We start from the raw sequence: 21,283 nt of genomic DNA on the forward strand, positions 1-21,283 counted from the left end.
TCTTATTGAGAGGACAGCTCCGTCACCTCTTTTACGAAGCTGCTTTTTTTCCCTTGCGTTTTTCTCTTCTTCCCACGTTCTCTCTCTTCACTGCCTTCGTCCCCGCTCTATTTCACTTCAGCCTTTCACTCTTGCTTCCTTCCAATGAGGACGGAGCTGCGGGAGAAAGGGCGCTATAGAGGATCGCTGTGGAGAGCTGCTGCTGTGCTTTGACATCTGAGCTCTGTGGAAAACGATCTCAATACAATTCTGAAAAACGCGACTCTCCGAACGCCAGCCGAACAAGTCTCCACAGCCGAAGCGCTGTGTCTCTTTTCAGCTGGCGATAAACCTTTCCTCGATCCTTTGCGGACTTGTAAAACTGTTCCTGATCAGAATAAAAAACGCTCACGCTAATACACAAGCACCCGTGTCTCGCCAAAGCTGACAAATAAACAGACGGACAAGCCGCACTGCACGTGTGAACAGGGGAATGAGCGAGCGAGCGGGGATAGGGCGCCTCCTGCGCTTAAAAGCTTACAGCACCTGGAATTCCCAGGCGGTCTCCCATCCAAGTACTAACCAGGCCCATCCCTGTTTAGCTTCCGAGATCAGACGAGATCAGGTGTGCTCAAGGGGGTGTGGCCGTAAACGAGAGCAAGGCTCGCTGGCACCCTTCTTATTGAGAGGACAGCTCCGTCACCTCTTTTACGACGCTGCTTTTTTTCCCTTGCGTTTTTCTCTTCTTCCCACGTTCTCTCTCTTCACTGCCTTCGTCCCCGCTCTATTTCACTTCAGCCTTTCACTCTTGCTTCCTTCCAATGAGGACGGAGCAGCGGGAGAAAGGGCGCTATAGAGGATCGCTGTGGAGAGCTGCTGCTGTGCTTTGACATCTGAGCTCTGTGGAAAACGATCTCAATACAATTCTGAAAAACGCGACTCTCCGAACGCCAGCCGAACAAGTCTCCACAGCCGAAGCGCTGTGTCTCTTTTCAGCTGGCGATAAACCTTTCCTCGATCCTTTGCGGACTTGTAAAACTGTTCCTGATCAGAATAAAAAACGCTCACGCTAATACACAAGCACCCGTGTCTCGCCAAAGCTGACAAATAAACAGACGGACAAGCCGCACTGCACGTGTGAACAGGGGAATGAGCGAGCGAGCGGGGATAGGGCGCCTCCTGCGCTTAAAAGCTTACAGCACCTGGAATTCCCAGGCGGTCTCCCATCCAAGTACTAACCAGGCCCATCCCTGTTTAGCTTCCGAGATCAGACGAGATCAGGCGTGCTCAAGGGGGTGTGGCCGTAAACGAGAGCAAGGCTCGCTGGCACCCTTCTTATTGAGAGGACAGCTCCGTCACCTCTTTTACGACGCTGCTTTTTTTCCCTTGCGTTTTTCTCTTCTTCCCACGTTCTCTCTCTTCACTGCCTTCGTCCCTGCTCTATTTCACTTCAGCCTTTCACTCTTGCTTCCTTCCAATGAGGACGGAGCAGCGGGAGAAAGGGCGCTATAGAGGATCGCTGTGGAGAGCTGCTGCTGTGCTTTGACATCTGAGCTCTGTGGAAAATGATCTCAATACAATTCTGAAAAACGCGACTCTCTGAACGCCAGCCGAACAAGTCTCCACAGCCGAAGCGCTGTGTCTCTTTTCAGCTGGCGATAAACCTTTCCTCGATCCTTTGCGGACTTGTAAAACTGTTCCTGATCAGAATAAAAAACGCTCACGCTAATACACAAGCACCCGTGTCTCGCCAAAGCTGACAAATAAACAGACGGACAAGCCGCAGTGCACGTGTGAACAGGGGAATGAGCGAGCGAGCGGGGATAGGGCGCCTCCTGCGCTTAAAAGCTTTCTGAATTCTGAGTACGTACGGGATCCTCGGCCTTGCGCTTATAACAAAGTCCAAGTCCCTTTGCAGACAACAGCAGTTGTCACATGATTGTCTCTGAGGATGTGCGACAATGGCCAAGGAGAGCCCCGATCTGAGCTTGCGCTCACTTTTTGACCAAGACACAGATGTGTGCTGATTGGTTGAGAGTTTGGCAGGCATTGGAGACCCACGTGGTATTACCACGCCCTGCCAGTCCCTGATTGGTTGATCAAGGTGAGATATGAGTCACTTACTCTTGACACTTAGGAATGCAGTCCAGATGTCCATTTGGCACTCCCTAGACAGATAGGCGCCAATGGATGACCATTGATCATGATAGCCAGGCTTAGCTAAGTGCATCCCCATCTGGGAGCTGTCCCTTATCAAAAGAAAACATCTTAAATCAGCCTGCATGAATACTTTCTCTGTGGCTGCACCACAGAGATGGAAGGTGAGATGGGGCCTCATTTAGGACAGCATACCACCGCTTAATTCTGTCTTATTAACAAGCATTGCCGCTACAACGGCATCTCTCCTGTCAAACTTCCTCCTGACGTGTTTGACAGGATCTGGGCCGTGGTGAACAGTGGGAAAGACGCCCTGTGGAGAGTGAGGAACATGGGGCTGTTCAAAGGCATCGAGGTCCCAGTCAAGGCAGCAGGTATCCTGGCCCTGTTCATCACCCAAGAGAACTATTACCTCAGAGATCTGTGGAGAGAAGGGAGGGAGGAAGCAGAAAATCTGTGGGAAATAGAGAGCATAGGTCAATATCTCAAGAAACTGTGAAAAACATTATCATGTTTAAGTAAAGAATGTGATTTACACCAGAAAAAAAGAAATTGTTGCTATGTAACTGGTACCGTGTCAAAATGTAATGAGATGTGATCATATATACTGTTTTAAGTATGTATATTAATGTAAAGCTTTCTAATTTGTGATGTCCTGTATTTTTTTGTGAAAAGAAAATAAAGTTCTTAAAAAATCGATTCACCCAGGGCGAGGCTCGGCCATTGCACTCCGGCTGTGCTGACCCCTGCGAATTCCCCAAATGTGGGAATCTCGACTGAATTATTTCTGGTAGTGGGGGACTGCGTTCGCGCTCTCCCCTGATGTGCTTGGTCCAATATCGGATACGGAAGAGTTACGACACCACGTGCTGCGATAGGATCCCAGTTCGAAAGGAGTCGATGCCACTGCTGGTTCCCGGTTTCTTTTAGTTAGAGGTCCGGAGAAGCATTTCAAGCTGGTTACACTACTCCTTCCGGACATTCATTCCCTTTTCAAAGTCAGTCGTTTTGCTGTTGTCTGCATTATTTAGGCTGATTATCGAGGTTAGCCTTTATTTGGTCATGGGGACCTCGGTACTGTATGCTAATTCTCAAGACAGTTTCACCCGTTTTCTGATTGCTAGGTTCTGTACCAGTGCAGACATGTCAAACAGTGAATGGCTGTACCTCTATTGTATCCGTGCTCAATGAATGAAATCAGTAATAAATGAATATATGTATAGTTATACGATAAACAAGTAGTTTATCGACTCATCTTCATTTGCAGATTTAGAGGCAGCTTCGATATTCGTTTTACAAACGTTTTTTTTTTCTATATGGGTCACACACATGCCATAGCAACAAAACATCTCTAGAGATGAGGCTATAGATCACCTTTCCATCCTCCAGGTTTTCCTCCCAAAGCCTACGGCACCAACGGCGACCCCTGCTGGCCGAGAGAGCAAAAGCTTGCAGCACCTGGTATTCCCAGGAAGTCTCCCATCCAAGTATTAACCAGGCCCAACCCTGCTGTGTAGGAAACGGCACTCTCATTTATTACTGATTTCATTAATTGAGCAGGGATACAATAGAGGTACAGCCATTCACTGTTTGACATGTCTGCACTGGTACAGAACCTAGCAATCAGAAAACGGGTGAAACTGTCTTGAGAATTAGCATACAGTACCGAGGCCCCCATGACCAAATAAAGGCTAACCTCGATAATCAGCCTAAATAATGCAGACTACAGCAAAACGACTGACTTTGAAAAGGGAATGAATGTCCGGAAGGAGTAGTGCAACGAGCTTGAAATGCTTCTCCGGACCTCTAACTAAAAGAAACCGAGAACCAGCAGTGGAATCGACTCCCTTCGAACTGGGATCGTATCGCAGCTCATGGTGTCGTAACTCTTCCGTATCCGATATTGGACCAAGCACATCAGGGGAGAGCGCGAACGCAGTCCCCCACTACCAGAAATTATGCAGTCGAGATTCCCACATTTGGGGAATTCGCAGGGGTCAGCACAGCCGGAGTGCAATGGCCGAGCCTCACCCTGGGTGAACCGATTTCGATTTTTATGAACTTTATTTTCTTTTCACAAAAAAAATACAGGACATCACAAATTAGAAAGCTTTACATTAATATACATACTTAAAACAGTATATATGATCACATCTCATTACATTTTGACACGGTACCAGTTAAATAGCAACAATTTCTTTTTTTCTGGTTCAAATCACATTCTTTACTTAAACATGATAATGTTTTTCACAGTTTCTTGAGATATTGACCTATGCTCTCTATTTCCCACAGATTTTCTGCTTCGTAGCTTCGTAGCAGTATCTGGGACAGACTTCCCCCCTGAGGGTAGCGGCCTGTACATTATTTCCCTTCTGAGTCTTTCCTGCTTCCCACCCCATAGAAATTGAAACATCAATCTCCTCAGCGCCGCCGCAACACGGTGTTGGATTGGGAAGGTAGAAGCCAGAAAATTCAAGACAGGCAAGAGCTCGGCTTTGATGACCAGCACCTTCCCTGTCATGGTGAGGTCTCGGTCCTTCCATTGCATCAGTTTTTTGTTTAAGATTGGCAATTTGTTCTGCCAATTTACTGTTCCTATCTCTTCTCCAAAATACACCCCCAGGACCTTAATTCTCTTCTCTTGCAGCCTGAGATCATGTCCTTCTTTTGGCTCCCTCCAGTTCTGATAAAAAATCTCACTCTTAGATTTGTTAATTTTTGCAGAGGAAGCCAAAGAGAACTGATCACAACACTGCAGTGCTCTGCTAATTGAGGCATTGTCAGAGAGGAGGAGGGTGACGTCATCCATGTATAGAGACGTCTTTACCTCCGTTTCTTTCAAAGCGCCGTGCACCTTTTCATTGCTCTCGCTTTCAGAGCCTCTGCATGGCACACGAAAAAAAATCAATATCAGGACGCGCATTGAAGTGAAAGCAGGAAACATGCACTGTGCAGATCCCTCCACATTAAGAGGTGAGTGGGTCTGTTTGATGCACAAAGAATGCTTTGAAAAGCGTCAAAAGCAAGTCATTCCAAGTTGGTCGTTTGTGTTTTCCATTCACATGCGAAATGCTGAAATGATCTCTCGGCTCCTCGGTTTTCATTTCTGCTCCATAAAGGAATCACAGCACGCGTCGGCTTCCAGCATGGTGGGTCGGGATATGATGCCGGGGGTCGGAGAGAGCGATGTCTTCCTCGTTAGTATAGTGGTGATTATCCCCACCTGTCACGCGGGAGACCGGGGTACATCAGGACGCGCATTGAAGTGAAAGCAGGAAGCGCTGCGACATGCACTGTGCACACTAAGAGGTGAGTGGGTCTGTTCAATCACAGCGCTAGGCGAATCCCCAAACAGTATGCATGGCGACAAAAGGAGCCCGTTTGTTTCTGCTTGGTTTTGAACCAGGGACCTGTCGCGTGTGAGGCAAACGTGATAACCACAACACTACGGAAACGGTGGGAAGCTGTGCCCAGTGGCCCAGTGTTGAGCTTCGCCAATGCGATTCAGCAGCTTCCAGTGCCTTTATTGGAGTGCGCTGATGGACCTTGCTCATTCTCCAGAGACCAGCACGCTTTTCATGGACAGAGCAGGAAAGGCGGTGCCACATTCTACAGCCCTCTCCACGCAATCGACAAAATCGGGCTACTGAAGTGGAGAAAATCTCCTCTCCAGAAAGTGCAAATATCATCTTGGAGAGTATAAATCCTCTTGCGGAAGGTCAGCACTGTCTACGAGAGTACCCCTCCCACCTCCTGCAGGTTTCTGAGCTGCAGCAATGATCAGTTCGTCTCACATGCGAGAAGTCTTCAGGTGGAAACAAGAGCCCCCTCTTCTCGCACATTTTGCACGTTTGAGTGGTTTTAATGCGGCTCTTTCGTACATGGTGCTGATCTTTTGGAAAGCAGGAGCAGGTGACTCCTGTCACACGAGAAAGCACAGCCTTTTCCACCCCCAGCGTGTGTTTTGGTAACTTGCCATGATCGTATAGTGGTCAGTACTTTGCGTTGTGGTCACAACAACCTCGGTTCGAATCTGGGTCACGGCAGAATAGGGGCGTCTGCCTGTACTACTTGCACGAATGAAGGCAAAAAAAAAGCCAATCGATGTGAACGAACGGCACTTTACAGAGGAGCGCTGCCTGAGTGGATTGTTGATGAGGCCACTCTGACATCTTCTGTTTTCTTCAATGACTTACTCAGTGAAAATATTCCAGGCGATCTTGTCACTGTACTCCACGTAGATGATCTAAATGAATTCACAGTAGAGTACAGGACACACAGTGAGGAGCTCACGCAGTCAGTACTCTTGAATACGACAAGAGGAAAGGCACACTGCACATCTGTGGAACAGATTTAGCTTAATTGGCTTAGCTGGCTAAAGCACCTGTCTAGTAAACAGGAGATCCTGGGTCCGATTCCCAGCGGTGCCTTTCTTCATGTCTTACTGTACAGAGTTTATCGTTATAGGCAAATCCCATGCCTTTTAATTTACGTGAATGCAAGTGTTCGTTTCCTTTCTGCAACAACTTGTTTTTAAAGAAATCTATACAGCTTGCGAAAGATGAAAGACAAATGTTGAACCCATGCCCCCAAAGAACCTGGAGCCTTAAGCCAGCACCTTAGACTGCTCAGCCACACTACCCGCTGTGCCTTGTCTCTTTGTCTCATTACTTGCCTGGAGGAAGCCGGGTGGCTCTTGCTCTTTTCGTCCAACTTCGTGGCGTTATGACTGTGGAACCGACTGCACCTGCTTTTTCTGAGATGCTTCCCCTCTCATGGCGAGATCTCGACTTCTTTAACATAAAGTTTTTCTTTGGAGCAGGCTTCAGACCTCTGCGTACAGCACCCTTGATCTCATTTTTTTTACAGCAGCTGCATCCGGAAAATTGTGCTTTTTACTTTTTATTTGTACAACAAAAATACATACAATACAAACAAGAGCACATATAACGTATCAAGAAAATCGCCAGGGGTTCATGCTATAATACAATTACATTTTATGAAACACGATTGCACAAGGTAAATAAGAAAAGGTCCGCACACCCAGTGGGCAGTGATTCGTCGAATATACTATATATCACATTTCTTTGAAAAAATAAAACATTTCCCTGGGTCAGAGATTAAATAAAACTTCACTCGCACCAAACAAATTTATATTTCTAAATATCACAACATGATCGAATTTAAGTCATTTTAATAACAATGAATAGTCACCTATGCATTGCAATATAAACATTTATATTGATTTAAATCGCGTTTAAATCGCCTTTATTTAAAACCCATAAATAAAGCTGATAGTGTTTAGACTTTTAATTATTTAAAACTGTATTATAGCAGCACAATGCACAATGCAACGTAAATCGCTATCTTTGTCTTCTGCGTAATAATGTTCACCTCTCTGTCCAGCAAATTAACAATAGTAATAATAATGAACTTTATTGTATATGGCGCCTTTAAAGGTGGCTCCTCAAAGCGCTTTACAGGATAAAAACAATAACAACATTACTGTTAGGCTGGGCAAACTATTTTTTTTTTAAAGAAATACAAAATGAGATATAATGATGTGTTCCGGCTTAGACATTAACGAAGAGCATAACAAAGGTCATAAAGGTCATAAACTATATTAATTTTGGAACATCAACATATTATGTAAACTGTATGTTGCTGTTATTGGTATTTTAAAGAAAAAAATACTGTAAAATCCTGGGTTCGGTACAATGACTCAGGCATTCATGTGAAGGACAACAGAGCTTTCACTGGCTCAAAAAGACAAAAAGAATAACGGACACAGCGCGAGCCTGCATTCTCTCCTCAGCCGTCCACACCACACTTTTCCCTGGGTCAGATTTTAAATAAAACTTCACTTGCACCAAACAAATTACCACACACTGAACACTGAACATGTTAACCCAAATATGTCTCACAATACTTTTATGGTACATTACTTTGCTAAAATGTATTTAAAAATAAAAAGGATTACAAACGCCAGCAGAGAGAGAGACACACACACAGTTCTTCATTGTCAAAAAGTAATTGTTTTTTACTTTTTCAGCACCCAGACAAACGCAAACGCGTTATTAATGAAATGTTTTTATTCATTCTGACAGCCTTCTGAAGTAGTTCCATAATATCTGGTATACGGAAAAGAAAGTGTTGAGAAAAAAAGCCTGGATTCTCATGTATCTGATACAAGTATCTTTTAATACAGTCTTTGATGTGCTCTTGAGGATCCTTGTGATATTTTGAGCCCTGGTTGAATGATAAGTGTTGCAGTTTAAATAATTTTCGTAGTTAGAAATTATGAAACGCTCTGTTAAAAGCAAGGGAGTTTTTATGTCCGTTGCAGTAAAAGAAAATGCCTGACAAAGTAGGGCTTGGACAGATTCCAAGTGCTTGTACAAATGTGCTTAAGAAATTATCCACGAAATGCTGTGGTGTTTGTCAAAGAAAAAACTAAAAGTATTTTCGTTTAAAATGACGGTTAGAAAGAATGTGGACCAGCATAATACTTTGAGTTTACAGCTTGTCCAAAGTCATTCATTATTAATACTATTAGTAATATCTTCGGTAAAGGCTTTGATGCATAAATATTTCTGATAAAGGTAGGTTGTGTACTTTTGTCCAACTTTTGTCCAAGCTCAAATGCTGTACATGAGAGGTTCCAGCATGACCTCAAATGACGCGATACACTGCGTGATACTGCATGATACTGCGTTTTAATGTGACACGCCCACCGGGGTATACCACGAAATACCCCACCCATTTTGAATGGCTGCATCTGTGTATACGTCGCTGCGACGTATTATCAACATCTAATTGCAACCGTAAAATCGACAACATTAATAAACGCATATATAACGTCGAAAACACATCTAACACAGTGCCTGAGGCTTTTTACTGTATATATCGTGGGTGCTGCAACTAGGAGTATACAGCCATCTGCACAGTGTACGAAGTAAATTATTTACGTAGTAATTAATTAATTTACTATATTTATTACTGTATTTTCTATATTTATTACTATATGTACTATATTTATTTTACACGTGTAAATAAATTAATGTTTGGCCATTGACAAAGTACAACTATTTTTTTATTACAAGTTAAGTAAATCCTTTTGCCCAAAACTGAAGGGGCGACACTCCTCCCTCCCCCCGTGACACCAGGCCTGTCCCCATCCTATTCCATAATGTCATTATATATAATACCTTACAACAGTGACCGTTTCCTTACTAACTGCATGCGTTAAAATTGCACATCAGCTCATAGTAGGGGGCACATAGCTGCGATGTATTATCAATGTTAAATTTCAACCATAATATCGACAACATTAATAAACGCATACGTTGTGGTATATTTTCCGGTTATATACCACAATGCATTGCTAGTATTCGTTGGTCACCATTTTGGACACGTTTTTCAATCGTAGAAGAAATCCGCAAATATCTCAGCAATCCTCTTTTGACGAGTAAGTATAAATAATAATAATAATACTATCTGAATACATACAGATCTTACTTAATATTATTTTGATTAAAATAGTACGTTAATAAGCAAAAAATGGCACATAAAAATAGTGTGAAGGGGAAGATGACACAAAATCGTTTTGCCGTTTCTCTAATTATTCTTATTCTATGTTGTACTTTCAAACTTTGGGTACTCTTTAATTAGGACAGACTTTATTGCTCAACTGCTATGATGCAAGCCAAATTTTATACGTTTATTATAGCTTTGAGCTTAGTTAACCTTAATGGTTCATTTTTGAGATTATACTAAAGAAGATATTAATCATCATTTATTTGGGTAGTGATATTATATAATTTTCTCCTAGCTGCGGTGCTGAAGTCCCACCCTACCTTTAAAGAAATAAAGGAACACACAATGTGTTACTTGAAGAATGCATATGCAAGGCAGGGGGCCAGGAGATCTGGACACTGAAAATAATAGGTTTCTGGTTCTAACTGTTAGGACAATTAGACAGGGTTTGCAAATGGTGGACAAAAATCGTCTTAACTTTCATTGTAATATTTTTTTTCTTGGAAATATAGAAGTTGTACATTTTAAAATCTGTATTGTAATGTATAATAGGCCTCTACCCATATACGTATAATAGTCCTCTAAAATTATCCGTATAATAGACTTCTAACCATATACGTATAATAGACCTCTAAAGTTATCCGTATAATAGACCTCTAACCATATACGTATAATAGTCCTCTAAAGTTATCCTGAACTCCAATCATATATGTATAATAGTGCTCTAAATTTATCCGTATAATAGAACTCCAACCATTTATGTATAATGAACACCTTATCATAGACGTATAACAATAGACATATATTAGAATTTCATTCTAGACGAATTGCGGACCACATTTAGACGTCTAAGGTATGCGTTTAATAGACGTATATTATACGTCTTTTGCCCACTGGGCCATCGTCCATGTGACTGGATATAAAAATAACTGATTCATTTTTAACCAGTCTCTGGAAGCTTAGATGTGACTATTTTTCCTTCCTTATTTCTTCATTCCCATGAATTTACTCTGTATTAGAGGAAACGCGAAAGTGGGAAACTGCAGACATTCTTCGTGAGTGGTGGATTGTGGTCAGTGAGCATCTGCACATCTCTAAGTCAGTTCCACAAGCTGTTCTGTTGGGGATGTTGCTCAATGGTAGAGTGCATGCTTTGCATGTATGAGGTCCTGTGTTCAATCCCTGGCATCTCCAAGTGTTTCATATTACTGTGCTCACATCGCAATCTTCTGTTGTGTGAGAACTCCTTGTCTGTGTTTATAGACAGCTAGGTTTACACAATTAAATTTAGACACACTCGAAGTGCTACAGTGTTCTCTCCTGTTTTAAATGTAACTTCAAAACATTTCGTTCTGTTCTTCACACTTGTCATGGCTTTTGCAGAAAACACCCTTTGAATTTCTTGAGAGATCATTCAGCGAGTGAGTCCTTCCTCTGGACTCCGCACTAAGCTGAAAGCTGCACAAACTCCTCATTGCATGTCCTGTACTCTTACAAGCGCTCTCGTGTAGATGTGGAGCACAGTTATAAGGACACTTTGAACTTTTTCCGTTTGAAACGGAAAATGCAAATGATCATGAAAAGTATTGATCGTATAAAATATCCATGGTACAACTCGAGAAAGAACTGAAGGACTACACAACAACTTTTGATGATTACAAGTTACTTTAAGAAATACAACCATCCGCACATGGGCTTGGATCCTGAACGCTTAAGTTGAAAGAGCAAAAGCGAAGGATGACCTGTAAACTCTCTTCATTGTCTTAAAGTTTCTAAAATAAAACAATATCTTACTTTCTTAATAATTTCTTACTGTTTATAGACGATTTATTGAATTTTTGCAAAATCTCATTTACAAACTTTTTTCTGTTAAATTGTTATTCACATACTCGAATGTAGATAAACGTTATTGTCTTCCGGGTGTGTGCCCATTTCTCAAAAAAAATATTTGTTAGTCTGTTGGGAGGCTGCACAAGGTGTTTAGAGATAGAACATCTAAAAGACAGGCTTTCTAAGCTTAACATCAAGGCAGTTTTCTCAACAGAAATGCTCTTTGGCACTTTCAGCTTTACTTTGGGAACATTGCCGAGATCACTTCTGAGCCAATGCACGTGATAGTGTGCCGGCAAGTACATTTAATATTGGCTGTGTTAGCGAGCTGCTTTTCCCTTTGAAACTTTTACTTCTTCATGCTGAATCATTGGCAGGGGTAAAGCTAATTAAATCTTTTCGCATAGCGCTCCATCAGAAAATACTTTCTCCTTGGTCAAAACGGGCACAGAAAGTTTTATAAGGGCAGCCTGTTTTGCACCGTCTAAATAACCGACAGTATGCGAATAAGCTTTTTAATAACAGTATTTACAATATAACCCATGTTCAAAAATGCTTTTAGCTTCTTTTAGTCTAAGAAACAGGGGTGTTTTAGCGGATTGTGGTCTTCAATTAGTAAACGCTGAAGTGTTTCCCCGCTTGTGAACAGATCTGGCTCCATTTAAACAGAATCCTGCTCAGCTCCTGCTTTCACTGCAACTTTTGAATTGAGCCCAAAGCGATAAGCAAGCTGAATTATCAAAGCTCATTAGGTACTAGAGATCATGGTATGTTATCAGGTAAATGCAGTCCCATGTATCCTCCGTAATTTCGAGTAAATACCAAAACACACCATCCACGACCCACAGCGGGAATAAGCAGGACTTGGTTGTTCAGAGCGTGAGGCAACTATCGCCAAGAGGGGGGTTTGATCCTCGCTCTCGCTACTATTTGAAATGCCAAAGACGCGTAATAGAGATTTTTGCAGATGTTTTTTTATGCTCCACTATACATTACAATAATGAAAACAAATCAATTAGAAATATGCAATACAACGTCGGTTCCCGAAAATAAAATCTGTTTTACACAGACATCATTGCTTTTGAGATAATCCAGATTGTGAAGACAACTGCGCCCTAGCTCTGGAAAATATTACTCAAAGGTTGGAAAGTACAACACGTTTGTACGTTTGACGTTTACAACATGTAACATGGCACTTCTCCAGCAAAGCAACTCAGGTTGGTGAACTACTGGTGTATTCAATACACCTCCATTCATCCATCACTTGTCAGGATGGTTGAGTGTTCTAAAGCACCATTCAAAGCGCTTTACAGGTAATGGGGACTCCCCTCCACCACCACCAAAGCACCATGATCAAAGACTTGTGTTTTTCTAGCTCTCACGGGTATTCTTGTCTCCAGATCGAGGTGTGGGTTCAAATCCCACTCCTACCAGTTGCTTGTCAGGATGGTTGAGTGTTCTAACGCACCCTGCTTAAGGACTTCTGTTTTTCTAGCTCTCATGGGTATTCTTGTCTCTAGATCGAGGTTTTGGTTCAAATCCCACTCCTACCAGCTACTCTTTTTCCCTGTTACATTTTCCCATCTTGATGTGCTTGCTGACAATGACAGGAGGAGGAAAATGGAGAAACTGCTTAGCAGACACATGATGGGCAGGAAGATTCATGAACTATTAGATGTGATTAGCAGAAAGTCAACTATAAATAGACTTTGTGCATTAAGAACTGTTTGTGTTGCCTGTAATCTAGGTAAGATTTTCGGTAAGGTATGCATTCAAATGTGAAAGACTATAATAATATAAAACCAGGAGAAGACTTATTAAAACATACTGTTTTCCTTGCGGTTTCTAATGTATTTTATTAAATGGGGGCTTTGTGAAATCAACTTTTAGCCTCTTGGAATGCAGTCACTCTCCCCGGTCTAAATACCATTATGTAAAATTAGGAAGCAGCAGTATTTTGATAAAGTGCGGTGTTCCTTTATCACAGTAACACAACAGTAAACAGTAAACGCTCAGGTGTTTATAATTACTCGGGAGCAGATCACCCTCAATCTAGAAAAAACCTTTCACAGCGATATTTGAATCGAGCCCCATAGCGTTAAGAAAGCTAAATTACACAAAGCTCATATGACATTGGGAGTCACTGTACCCTATCACGTCCTGCTTGCACTGTCCTACTAAAAGATTAGAGGGATCAGAAAGGACACAAACAACCCATGAATCAACGATTTTGAACTTAAGGGTCGCAAGCTCTACCGACTGCGCCTCTTGTTCCTCTATTACAACAGTAAAATTACTAGGGTTGATTCAACATATAGTAAGCTGACCCCGCTCCCAGCGACGGCACGGTGGCCAAGTGGTAAGGCGTCGGTCTCGTAAACCGAAGATCGCGGGTCCGAATCCCGTCTGTGCCTCTTTCATTCACCGCCACGTTCCTTTATCTAAGTCTACAAGTAACATGGAAACGTCTCCTCTTGTTACTCTTTCTGTGGAAGCGCACAGTTTCCTGTTAAAGCCAGAACGTATTGCGGAAGTCTAATATATGAAATTTGTTAAGAACTTGATTGTCTTTTCAAAGAGAAAAACGAGAAAACCTTTTTTTCAGAAGTGGGATTCGAACAAAAAACCCGAGGGGAAACTGTGACCTGAACGCAACGCCTTAGACCCCCAGCCAACTCGCCTGTGGCTTTTATATTGAATTATATGTAATTTATTTATTTCTACTCGTTGATAAGAAAAAAAGTGAAATCGTGTAATTAGGGAAATCTCTTTTTTTTCATGTGGAAAACTAGCACAAGCAAATGTAAAGTTCAGAGCAGCGCTCAATAAAAACGATCAGAAACCGAAAGCGCGAATTATGCAGATCAGTACATTCCCATACCAGTTGTTCTGCAGAAGAAATAAAAATAGCCGAACTCAAAGACGTTGTATTGCATATTTATAATTGGTTTATTTTCCTGATTGCAATGTATTGTGAAGCATAAAAGCCAGCCGCATCAATCTCTATTACGCGTCATTTCTAAAGGTGTTTCAAATAGCAGCCAGTGCAGTATTAACGCTTTTGGAGCATGTATTACATTGTAAATAATCTTATTTAAATAAGTTTAAATTCGCACACTGTTATTTAGACAGCGCAAACCTGTCTGACCTCATACAACTTTCTGTGCCCGCTGAGTAGATCTTAAAGCAGCTGCAGCCAAAGTACCCGTAATGGCAACACAGTGCTTTGAGTTCGGCTTTTCTTATTTCTTCTGCAGAACCACCGGCATCGGAATATACTGATCCGCATAAGAAGCGCTTTCGGCTTTGATGGTTTTTATTGAGCGCTGCTCTTAACTTTACATTTGCTCAGGCTAGTTTTCCCCATGAAAAAAATACATTTCCCAAATTACACGATTTCACTTTTTTTCCTATCAACAAGTAGAAATAAATAAAACATATAATGCAACATAAGAGCCACAGACAGGATGCCTGGTGGTCTAAGGTGTTGCATTGAGGTCGCAGTTTCCCCTGGAGACGTTTGTTCAAATCGTACTTCCGACAAAGAGCCTCTCTCGTTAGAGTAGAAACGACAGAATCTCTAAGTAGAAAACATTTCCACAACATCTCGCATTTCACGTGTTTAATGTTATTTGTCTTAGTGGCTGTTTCGGTGAATGATGGCTCTCTTTTCTTGCAGGGTGACGGCAAACTTCTTCAGAGAGGGAGTCTCCAACGCACGGCTTTTCTTTATCAGGACCGAAGGTAACAGAGACAGACTTCAAACTCAAATGAATTACTTCTTGAGCATTTATGACCGGTAAAAAGCTGAGAGCAGAAGAAAACGTCATTGGAAATGAAGAAATGTCTGCTGACAGTAATCAGAGCTCACGCTCAACTGCGGACAACCGCTCCTTGTTAGTACAGTGTTGAGTACCCCCGCTTGTCGCGCGGAAGACCGGGGTAAGTTTCGGTGACAGGGTGCTGGTTTAATTTTTTAACAACCTGACTTCAGTTAAAAACTGTGTACTATTTACTAAGTTTCAGACTACTTATTGCGGTAGAATATGGAGATCATATCTAGCTCTGAGCTCAACTGCAACAAGAAGTCGTGCTTAACAAAGTCAGAGCCCAGCTGAACGTGTGCTCAGTGTAGTGCCCAGGACTCAGGAGCATTGTTGTGGTTCTAATTAGCACGAACTGCAGGGGCTCTGAATCAGAGCATTTCAATTTATCTGTTCAGTAAATTAAAATGCAAGACACCTTAAAATGGGATTATTACTTTGTCTCTGTCCCGTTTGTATATAATCGAATGTTTAAAAGATACCAGTAAGGACACACAACTACTAATGGGATACTTATTGGAAATAATCCCAAAACAAGCACGTGCGGCAGCTGGTAAACCCCTGTAATAATATTTGCAGTGACAAAACACTTTGAAGATTTGCAATCTATTTAAATATGGATTTACTAAATTTCAGTTCTCCGGCATAACTGAACTCTCACTGTCGCATACTAAAGGCTTTACATGCATTAGCTGTGATACAGATTCTAATAAACACAGAATGAAACTTAGTTTTGTTCCTCATGGTGATCCTCTTGTAGATCCAAATGAAATGTTTAATATGATCCCCCAAGAAAAAAAAGGAGTCAATTTCTGAATAATTGATACCCCATCAAACATTTAATATCCCTGCAAGTTTATACAGAGAATGCTGGTTCGCGGCTTAAATTCAAATTAAAAAAAAGGAAACGAGTTGGAAACTATGTCAATCTGGGATTTAAATCACCCAGAACATTTCACTACATTGGGCAGTATGTGACAGAGAGCAGCTCCTGACATCTTGACATCCCTTTGATAGATCAGTTAGTAAAGTGGAGGACTGTAGTGGGTAATAGCAGGGAATCCTTAGGTTGCTGGTTCAATTCCGGCTCAAAGGATGGCACCTTTTGTGTACTTTGTTTAATCAAAGAGTTAAAATAGTGAATCTGTTTCATTCATGCGTTGAACAAAAGCTCAATAAACGACGAAGCAGAGGCTCCTGTTCTGAATTCACCTCACGTCTGATTGTCTTGTTTTGGTCAAGATCTGATCTTTGAATTAAGGGACTACACTGTCTGCTTTTTAATTAAAAAATACATACAAATGTCAAGTTTTTTGTAGATATAAAGGTGTTCTCTGTTTTCAAAGGATAGCTACTTAATTGGCTTTATGATTTGGTATTGATTTTGTATTGTTGTATTATTAAGTTTGTGCTTTCTGTGTTTTTATCGTATTGTGAACTACTTTTTTAAACAAATGCTTACAAAGGCAGACACGGCACACATCTGTTTATACCAGCGGTGAATTGTACATTTTTATTAAGTACAATCTACTGTGCACTTTTGGGAGTATAACAGGTTCGATATAAAGTGGCAAAAATATAAAAGGGAAAAATACCCCAGACTGCGTGTAAAGGCTTCGTTGTGACTGTTGTTTTATTTTTAGATAAAGATGGCGTACTGTGCACAAAATGTTGCAGAAACACAATCTGATATTTTAATAACTATTATTTTAATAATTTGATAAGTATGAGGTCCCGGATCCAAATCTTCAGTCCTGATATTTTTAAAAATGATATCTTCCCTTCCTCTCGTGGAAGTCACACGATGTGAACAATTGTTTTTTTTTTCACGTTGCGATCCAAAGAGCCTCAGATGCACAGTCTAACAGTAACCAAAACCAGGATGGATTCTGCTGGGAGCCGGACTGAGCTCATTCTCACTCCCTGTGCTGAAAACAGAATTATCTCTTCTCCGAACATCGTCTACAGCTGCTAGATACTGTTCTGTGTCCTACTGCTCCAGCAATTCCTTTGACCAAAGACAGATCACTTGTGCGCTTTTAACCTTCTTGCAGCTACAGGCGAGACTGAAGCTGGAGATGTGAAGGCACCCGCTGGTGCATGTTCTCCAAATTTCACAATCGCGACAGACTTCTCTTTTTTTTAAAAAGTAGATATAGCCCTGAAAAAAGCATTAGCTTTATCAGTTTTTACATTATTCAAACATGATATTTTTATTGCATTTTACATAATAATAATAATAATTATAATTATTATTGTTTAAACTTATATAGCGCTTTTCTGGACACTCCACTCAAAGCCCTTTACAGGTAATGGGGACTCCCCTCCACCACCACCAATGTGTAGCCCCACCTGGATGATGCATCTGCAGCCATAGTGCGCCAGAACGCTCACCACACATCAGCTATTAGTGGGGAGGAGAGCAGAGGGATGAAGTCAGTTCAGAGATGGGGATTATTAGGAGGCCATGACTGGTAAGGGTCAATGGGAAATTTGGCCAGGATGCCGGGGTTACACCCCTACTCTTTCAAGAGACGACCTGGGATTTTTAATGACCACAGAGTCAGGACCTCGGTTTTACGTCTCAGCCGAAGGACGGCACCTGTTTACAGTTTAGTGTCCCCGTCATAATACTGGGGCATTAGAACCAACACAGACCCGCCCAGTGACAGAAACCAGACAGTATCGTGTGTCGGGCTCGGCTGCGAGCAGGACAATGACGTCACGGGGACAAAGTAGAGAAAATCAAAACGGTTCTATAAAAGACCTGTGTCAGCTGTCGGTTCGCAGTCTGGACTCTAAATCCACCGATCCGATTTCAAATCTCTCTAACACCTGAGCTACGGCTTCTTTCGAGTAGTTATTCAGGAGAACATTATGTTAATCATATAGATGAAGCGTTTAATATATTCAGGTGGGTAGCTACGTCAGCATTCGTATCTGCAAAGGAACAAGTAATACTGTAGGTTTATTCCACGCTGAAAAGAGAAGAGAGAAAACAAACCTGAAGAAGGTTTCACAGCTATGTTTTCTCTCTTCTCTTTTCAGCATGGAATAAACCTATTCCCAGTGGGCAGTGATTCGTCGAATATACGTATATATATATATCGTCGAATATACGTATATTCATGGCGAAATACGGCTATACGTATATATACGTCGCCGCGACGTATAATCAATGTCGAATTGCAACTGTAAAATCGACGACATTAATAAACGCATATATAATGTTGAAAACACATCTAACACAGTGCCTGAGGCTTTTTACTGTATATATCGTGTGTGCCGAAACTAGGAGTATACGGCACTCTGCACAGTGTACGAAGTAAATTATTTTCGCAGTAATTAATTAATTTATTATATTTATTACTATATTTAGTATACACGTGTAAATAAATTAATTACTGCGAAAATAATTTACTTCGTACACTGTGCAGAGTGCCGTATACTCCTAGTTTTAAAACTGACAAAAATGTAGAAAACACATTTCTCACTTAGAAATTTAAGATGGGGGTGGGGTATTACTAGTAGCGGCACTGAACTCACCATGGTGCAATTCATTTACGTGACGGGCTAGTGGTTTAATGGATCACGCGTCTTATTTCGGTTTACAAGATTATCGATTCGACTTCTTCCGGGGTTGTGTGATTTAAATCAGGCTCTTCAGAAATAGATGTCCGGTATGTAAATGAACTGCACCTGAAAGCAAACGTTGGGTCTGGGTTCCTTTCTTTCCTGCATGAAATAGCAAATCATTACAAAAAAAGACACCAACTAATGTCCAATAGCGTTAGTCATTTAAGTAAACATGAATATACTGTAAGGTCTTGGTACATAGGAGTGGATTTCAACCACAATTAAAAAAGGGCGAATTATAATTACAGGCTTCAGACACGTTTTCATACAAAAGTGACCAAACACTCCCTAACTTTCAGGTTTGCTTGAACCTGTAACAAAAACATGGTCTGAAACTTCATTTCTCTGATGTTACTGTCTCTAAAGTCGGACATGATGTTACGCAGATGGGCAGTTTTCTCTCGTCGTGTTCAAGATTATTCGCTGCATAAGCTCCTTATTGCGTGTTCTGTACTGCTCTGTTATTTTGTTCAGATTACCTAAGTGGTGTACAGATAAAACCCAACCACGTGGTGTAATTTCCGGGTTCGGCACCAGCAGCACATCAGCTGACCTCAACATGACTTGAACTCACAACTTTCTGATCTGGAGTCAGACATGCTACCATTGCGCCACGAGGTCACACGTTAATTCCCCCAAAGAGAAAAATCAGCGTCCCTGAAAAATATTTTTTTCATTCTCTCCCGTGAGGAGCGCCGCTCTTCCAATGAGGGTCTCTTATTCCCAGACCACAGATTATTCTTTCCACCCGTCTCTCTCACAGAGAGCAGACACACCGTCTCCACTGATGTGTTTACTACATCTATAGATCTGACCCCCTACAGCCCCTTTATACAGCCCCGATATTCGATATTCCCCGATAAAGAACAAAAAATATTCCTGGATAGGATATTTACCACCAGCCTCGTGAACATCTCATCTTGACCTCTTCCAGGAGGAGCACAATTAACACAGAATCCTCTCTCCATTTAGCAAATAACACAAAACACTGTTTACCTGTCAAGACAGAAAACCAGGCTGCTCCAGGTGAGGCTTAAACTCACAACCTCGGCATGACTCCACTGATGATGTCATTTTACATGGTCTGAACCAGGAAAGAGTTTGGAAGTCAAGAAGTTATGGTGTTGTTTTAATACTTGCCTACTCATTTAATTTTTCGGTCAAATCTTTTATTTGGGAGTTCTTTCAATTGATGTTAATCCTTGTCCCGATGCACGATTCTGGGCCATGGTGCATCTTGAATAATGTTCTTATAGGCTTCAGTTTGGAAAAGTGCGCTCTTCAGAAGCTACCAAAACCGCTAATGGTTACATAACACTTAATGCAAAAGCAACGTTCGGGTTTGAAAAAGAATATTACTTGCTATGAATACAAACACTGTTACAGGAGGCGTGATAGGGCTATTTTAGCTTAGATCATCAATTCATCTTACATTTCTTCTCCATCTATATCAACAGCGTAATCGCTACTGAGCGCTAAAGGCAGGTCCTGGCAATACAGTCTTCTTTAGAAAACATTTTTAAAACTATTTCCACTACCATCCCTAAAGTAAAAGATACCGATTGCACACAACTAATAAAATATTTTTTCCAGGGACGTTGTAGCTAGATGCAAATTACAATCGAAAAATGCATCAGCTTTAAAATTTTCTTTTGGAGCCAGAGGACGATCAGCATGAGCCATCGAACAGCCTGTAGCTACAAGAAGGTTAAAAGCACACAAGTGATCTGTCTTTGGTCAAAGGAATTGCTGGAGCAGTAGGACGCAGAGCAATATCTAGCAACTGTAGACGATGTTCGGAGAAGAGATAATTCTGTTTTCAGCACAGGGAGTGAGAATGAGCTCAGTCCGGCTTCCAGCAGAATCCATTCTGGTTTGGTTTCTGTCAGACTGTGCGTCTGAAGCTCTTTGGATCGCAACGTGAAAAAAAAAGAACAAAAAACATTTGCTCACATCTTGTGATTTCCAAGAGAGGAAGAGAAGATATCACTTTAAAAAAAATCAGAACTGAAGATTTGGATCCGGGACCTCATACTTGTCAAATGATTAAAATAATAATTATGAAAATATCAGGTTGTGTTTCTGCAACATATCGTGCACAGTACGGCATTTTTTTCTAAAAATACAGTAGATTGTACTTAATAAAAATGTACAATTCACCGCTGGTATAAACAGATGTGTGCTGTGTTTGCTTTTGTAAGCATTTGTTTAAAAAAGTAGTTCACAATATGATGAAAAACACAGAAAGCACAAACTTAATAATATAACGATACAAAATCAATACCAAATCATAAAGCCAATTAAGTACCTATCCTTTGAAA

At 41.4% G+C, this 21,283-nt stretch overlaps 1 protein-coding gene and 5 non-coding genes across 5 annotated transcripts; 3 read left to right on the forward strand and 3 right to left on the reverse strand.

The window, feature by feature from the left end:
- The window catches only part of LOC138242764 (zinc finger protein 271-like), a 1,399,044-nt gene that overhangs the window by 687,108 nt on the left and 690,653 nt on the right, over positions 1 to 21,283 (forward strand).
- LOC138244735 (5S ribosomal RNA) lies at positions 514 to 632 on the reverse strand. The gene has a single exon (XR_011193350.1). It is a non-coding gene; the product is annotated as a 5S ribosomal RNA (ribosomal RNA).
- On the reverse strand, positions 1,170 to 1,288 carry LOC138245435 (5S ribosomal RNA). Its single transcript, XR_011194045.1, has one exon. It is a non-coding gene; the product is annotated as a 5S ribosomal RNA (ribosomal RNA).
- Positions 2,794 to 2,958, forward strand: LOC138243563 (U1 spliceosomal RNA). Its single transcript, XR_011192218.1, has one exon. It is a non-coding gene; the product is annotated as a U1 spliceosomal RNA (small nuclear RNA).
- Positions 4,055 to 4,225, reverse strand: LOC138243546 (U1 spliceosomal RNA). The gene has a single exon (XR_011192201.1). It is a non-coding gene; the product is annotated as a U1 spliceosomal RNA (small nuclear RNA).
- Positions 13,845 to 13,916, forward strand: trnat-cgu (transfer RNA threonine (anticodon CGU)). Its single transcript has one exon. It is a non-coding gene; the product is annotated as a tRNA-Thr (tRNA).

The sequence above is a fragment of the Lepisosteus oculatus genome, chromosome 14 (assembly GCF_040954835.1).
Source record: "Lepisosteus oculatus isolate fLepOcu1 chromosome 14, fLepOcu1.hap2, whole genome shotgun sequence".
Lineage (NCBI taxonomy): Eukaryota > Metazoa > Chordata > Actinopteri > Semionotiformes > Lepisosteidae > Lepisosteus > Lepisosteus oculatus.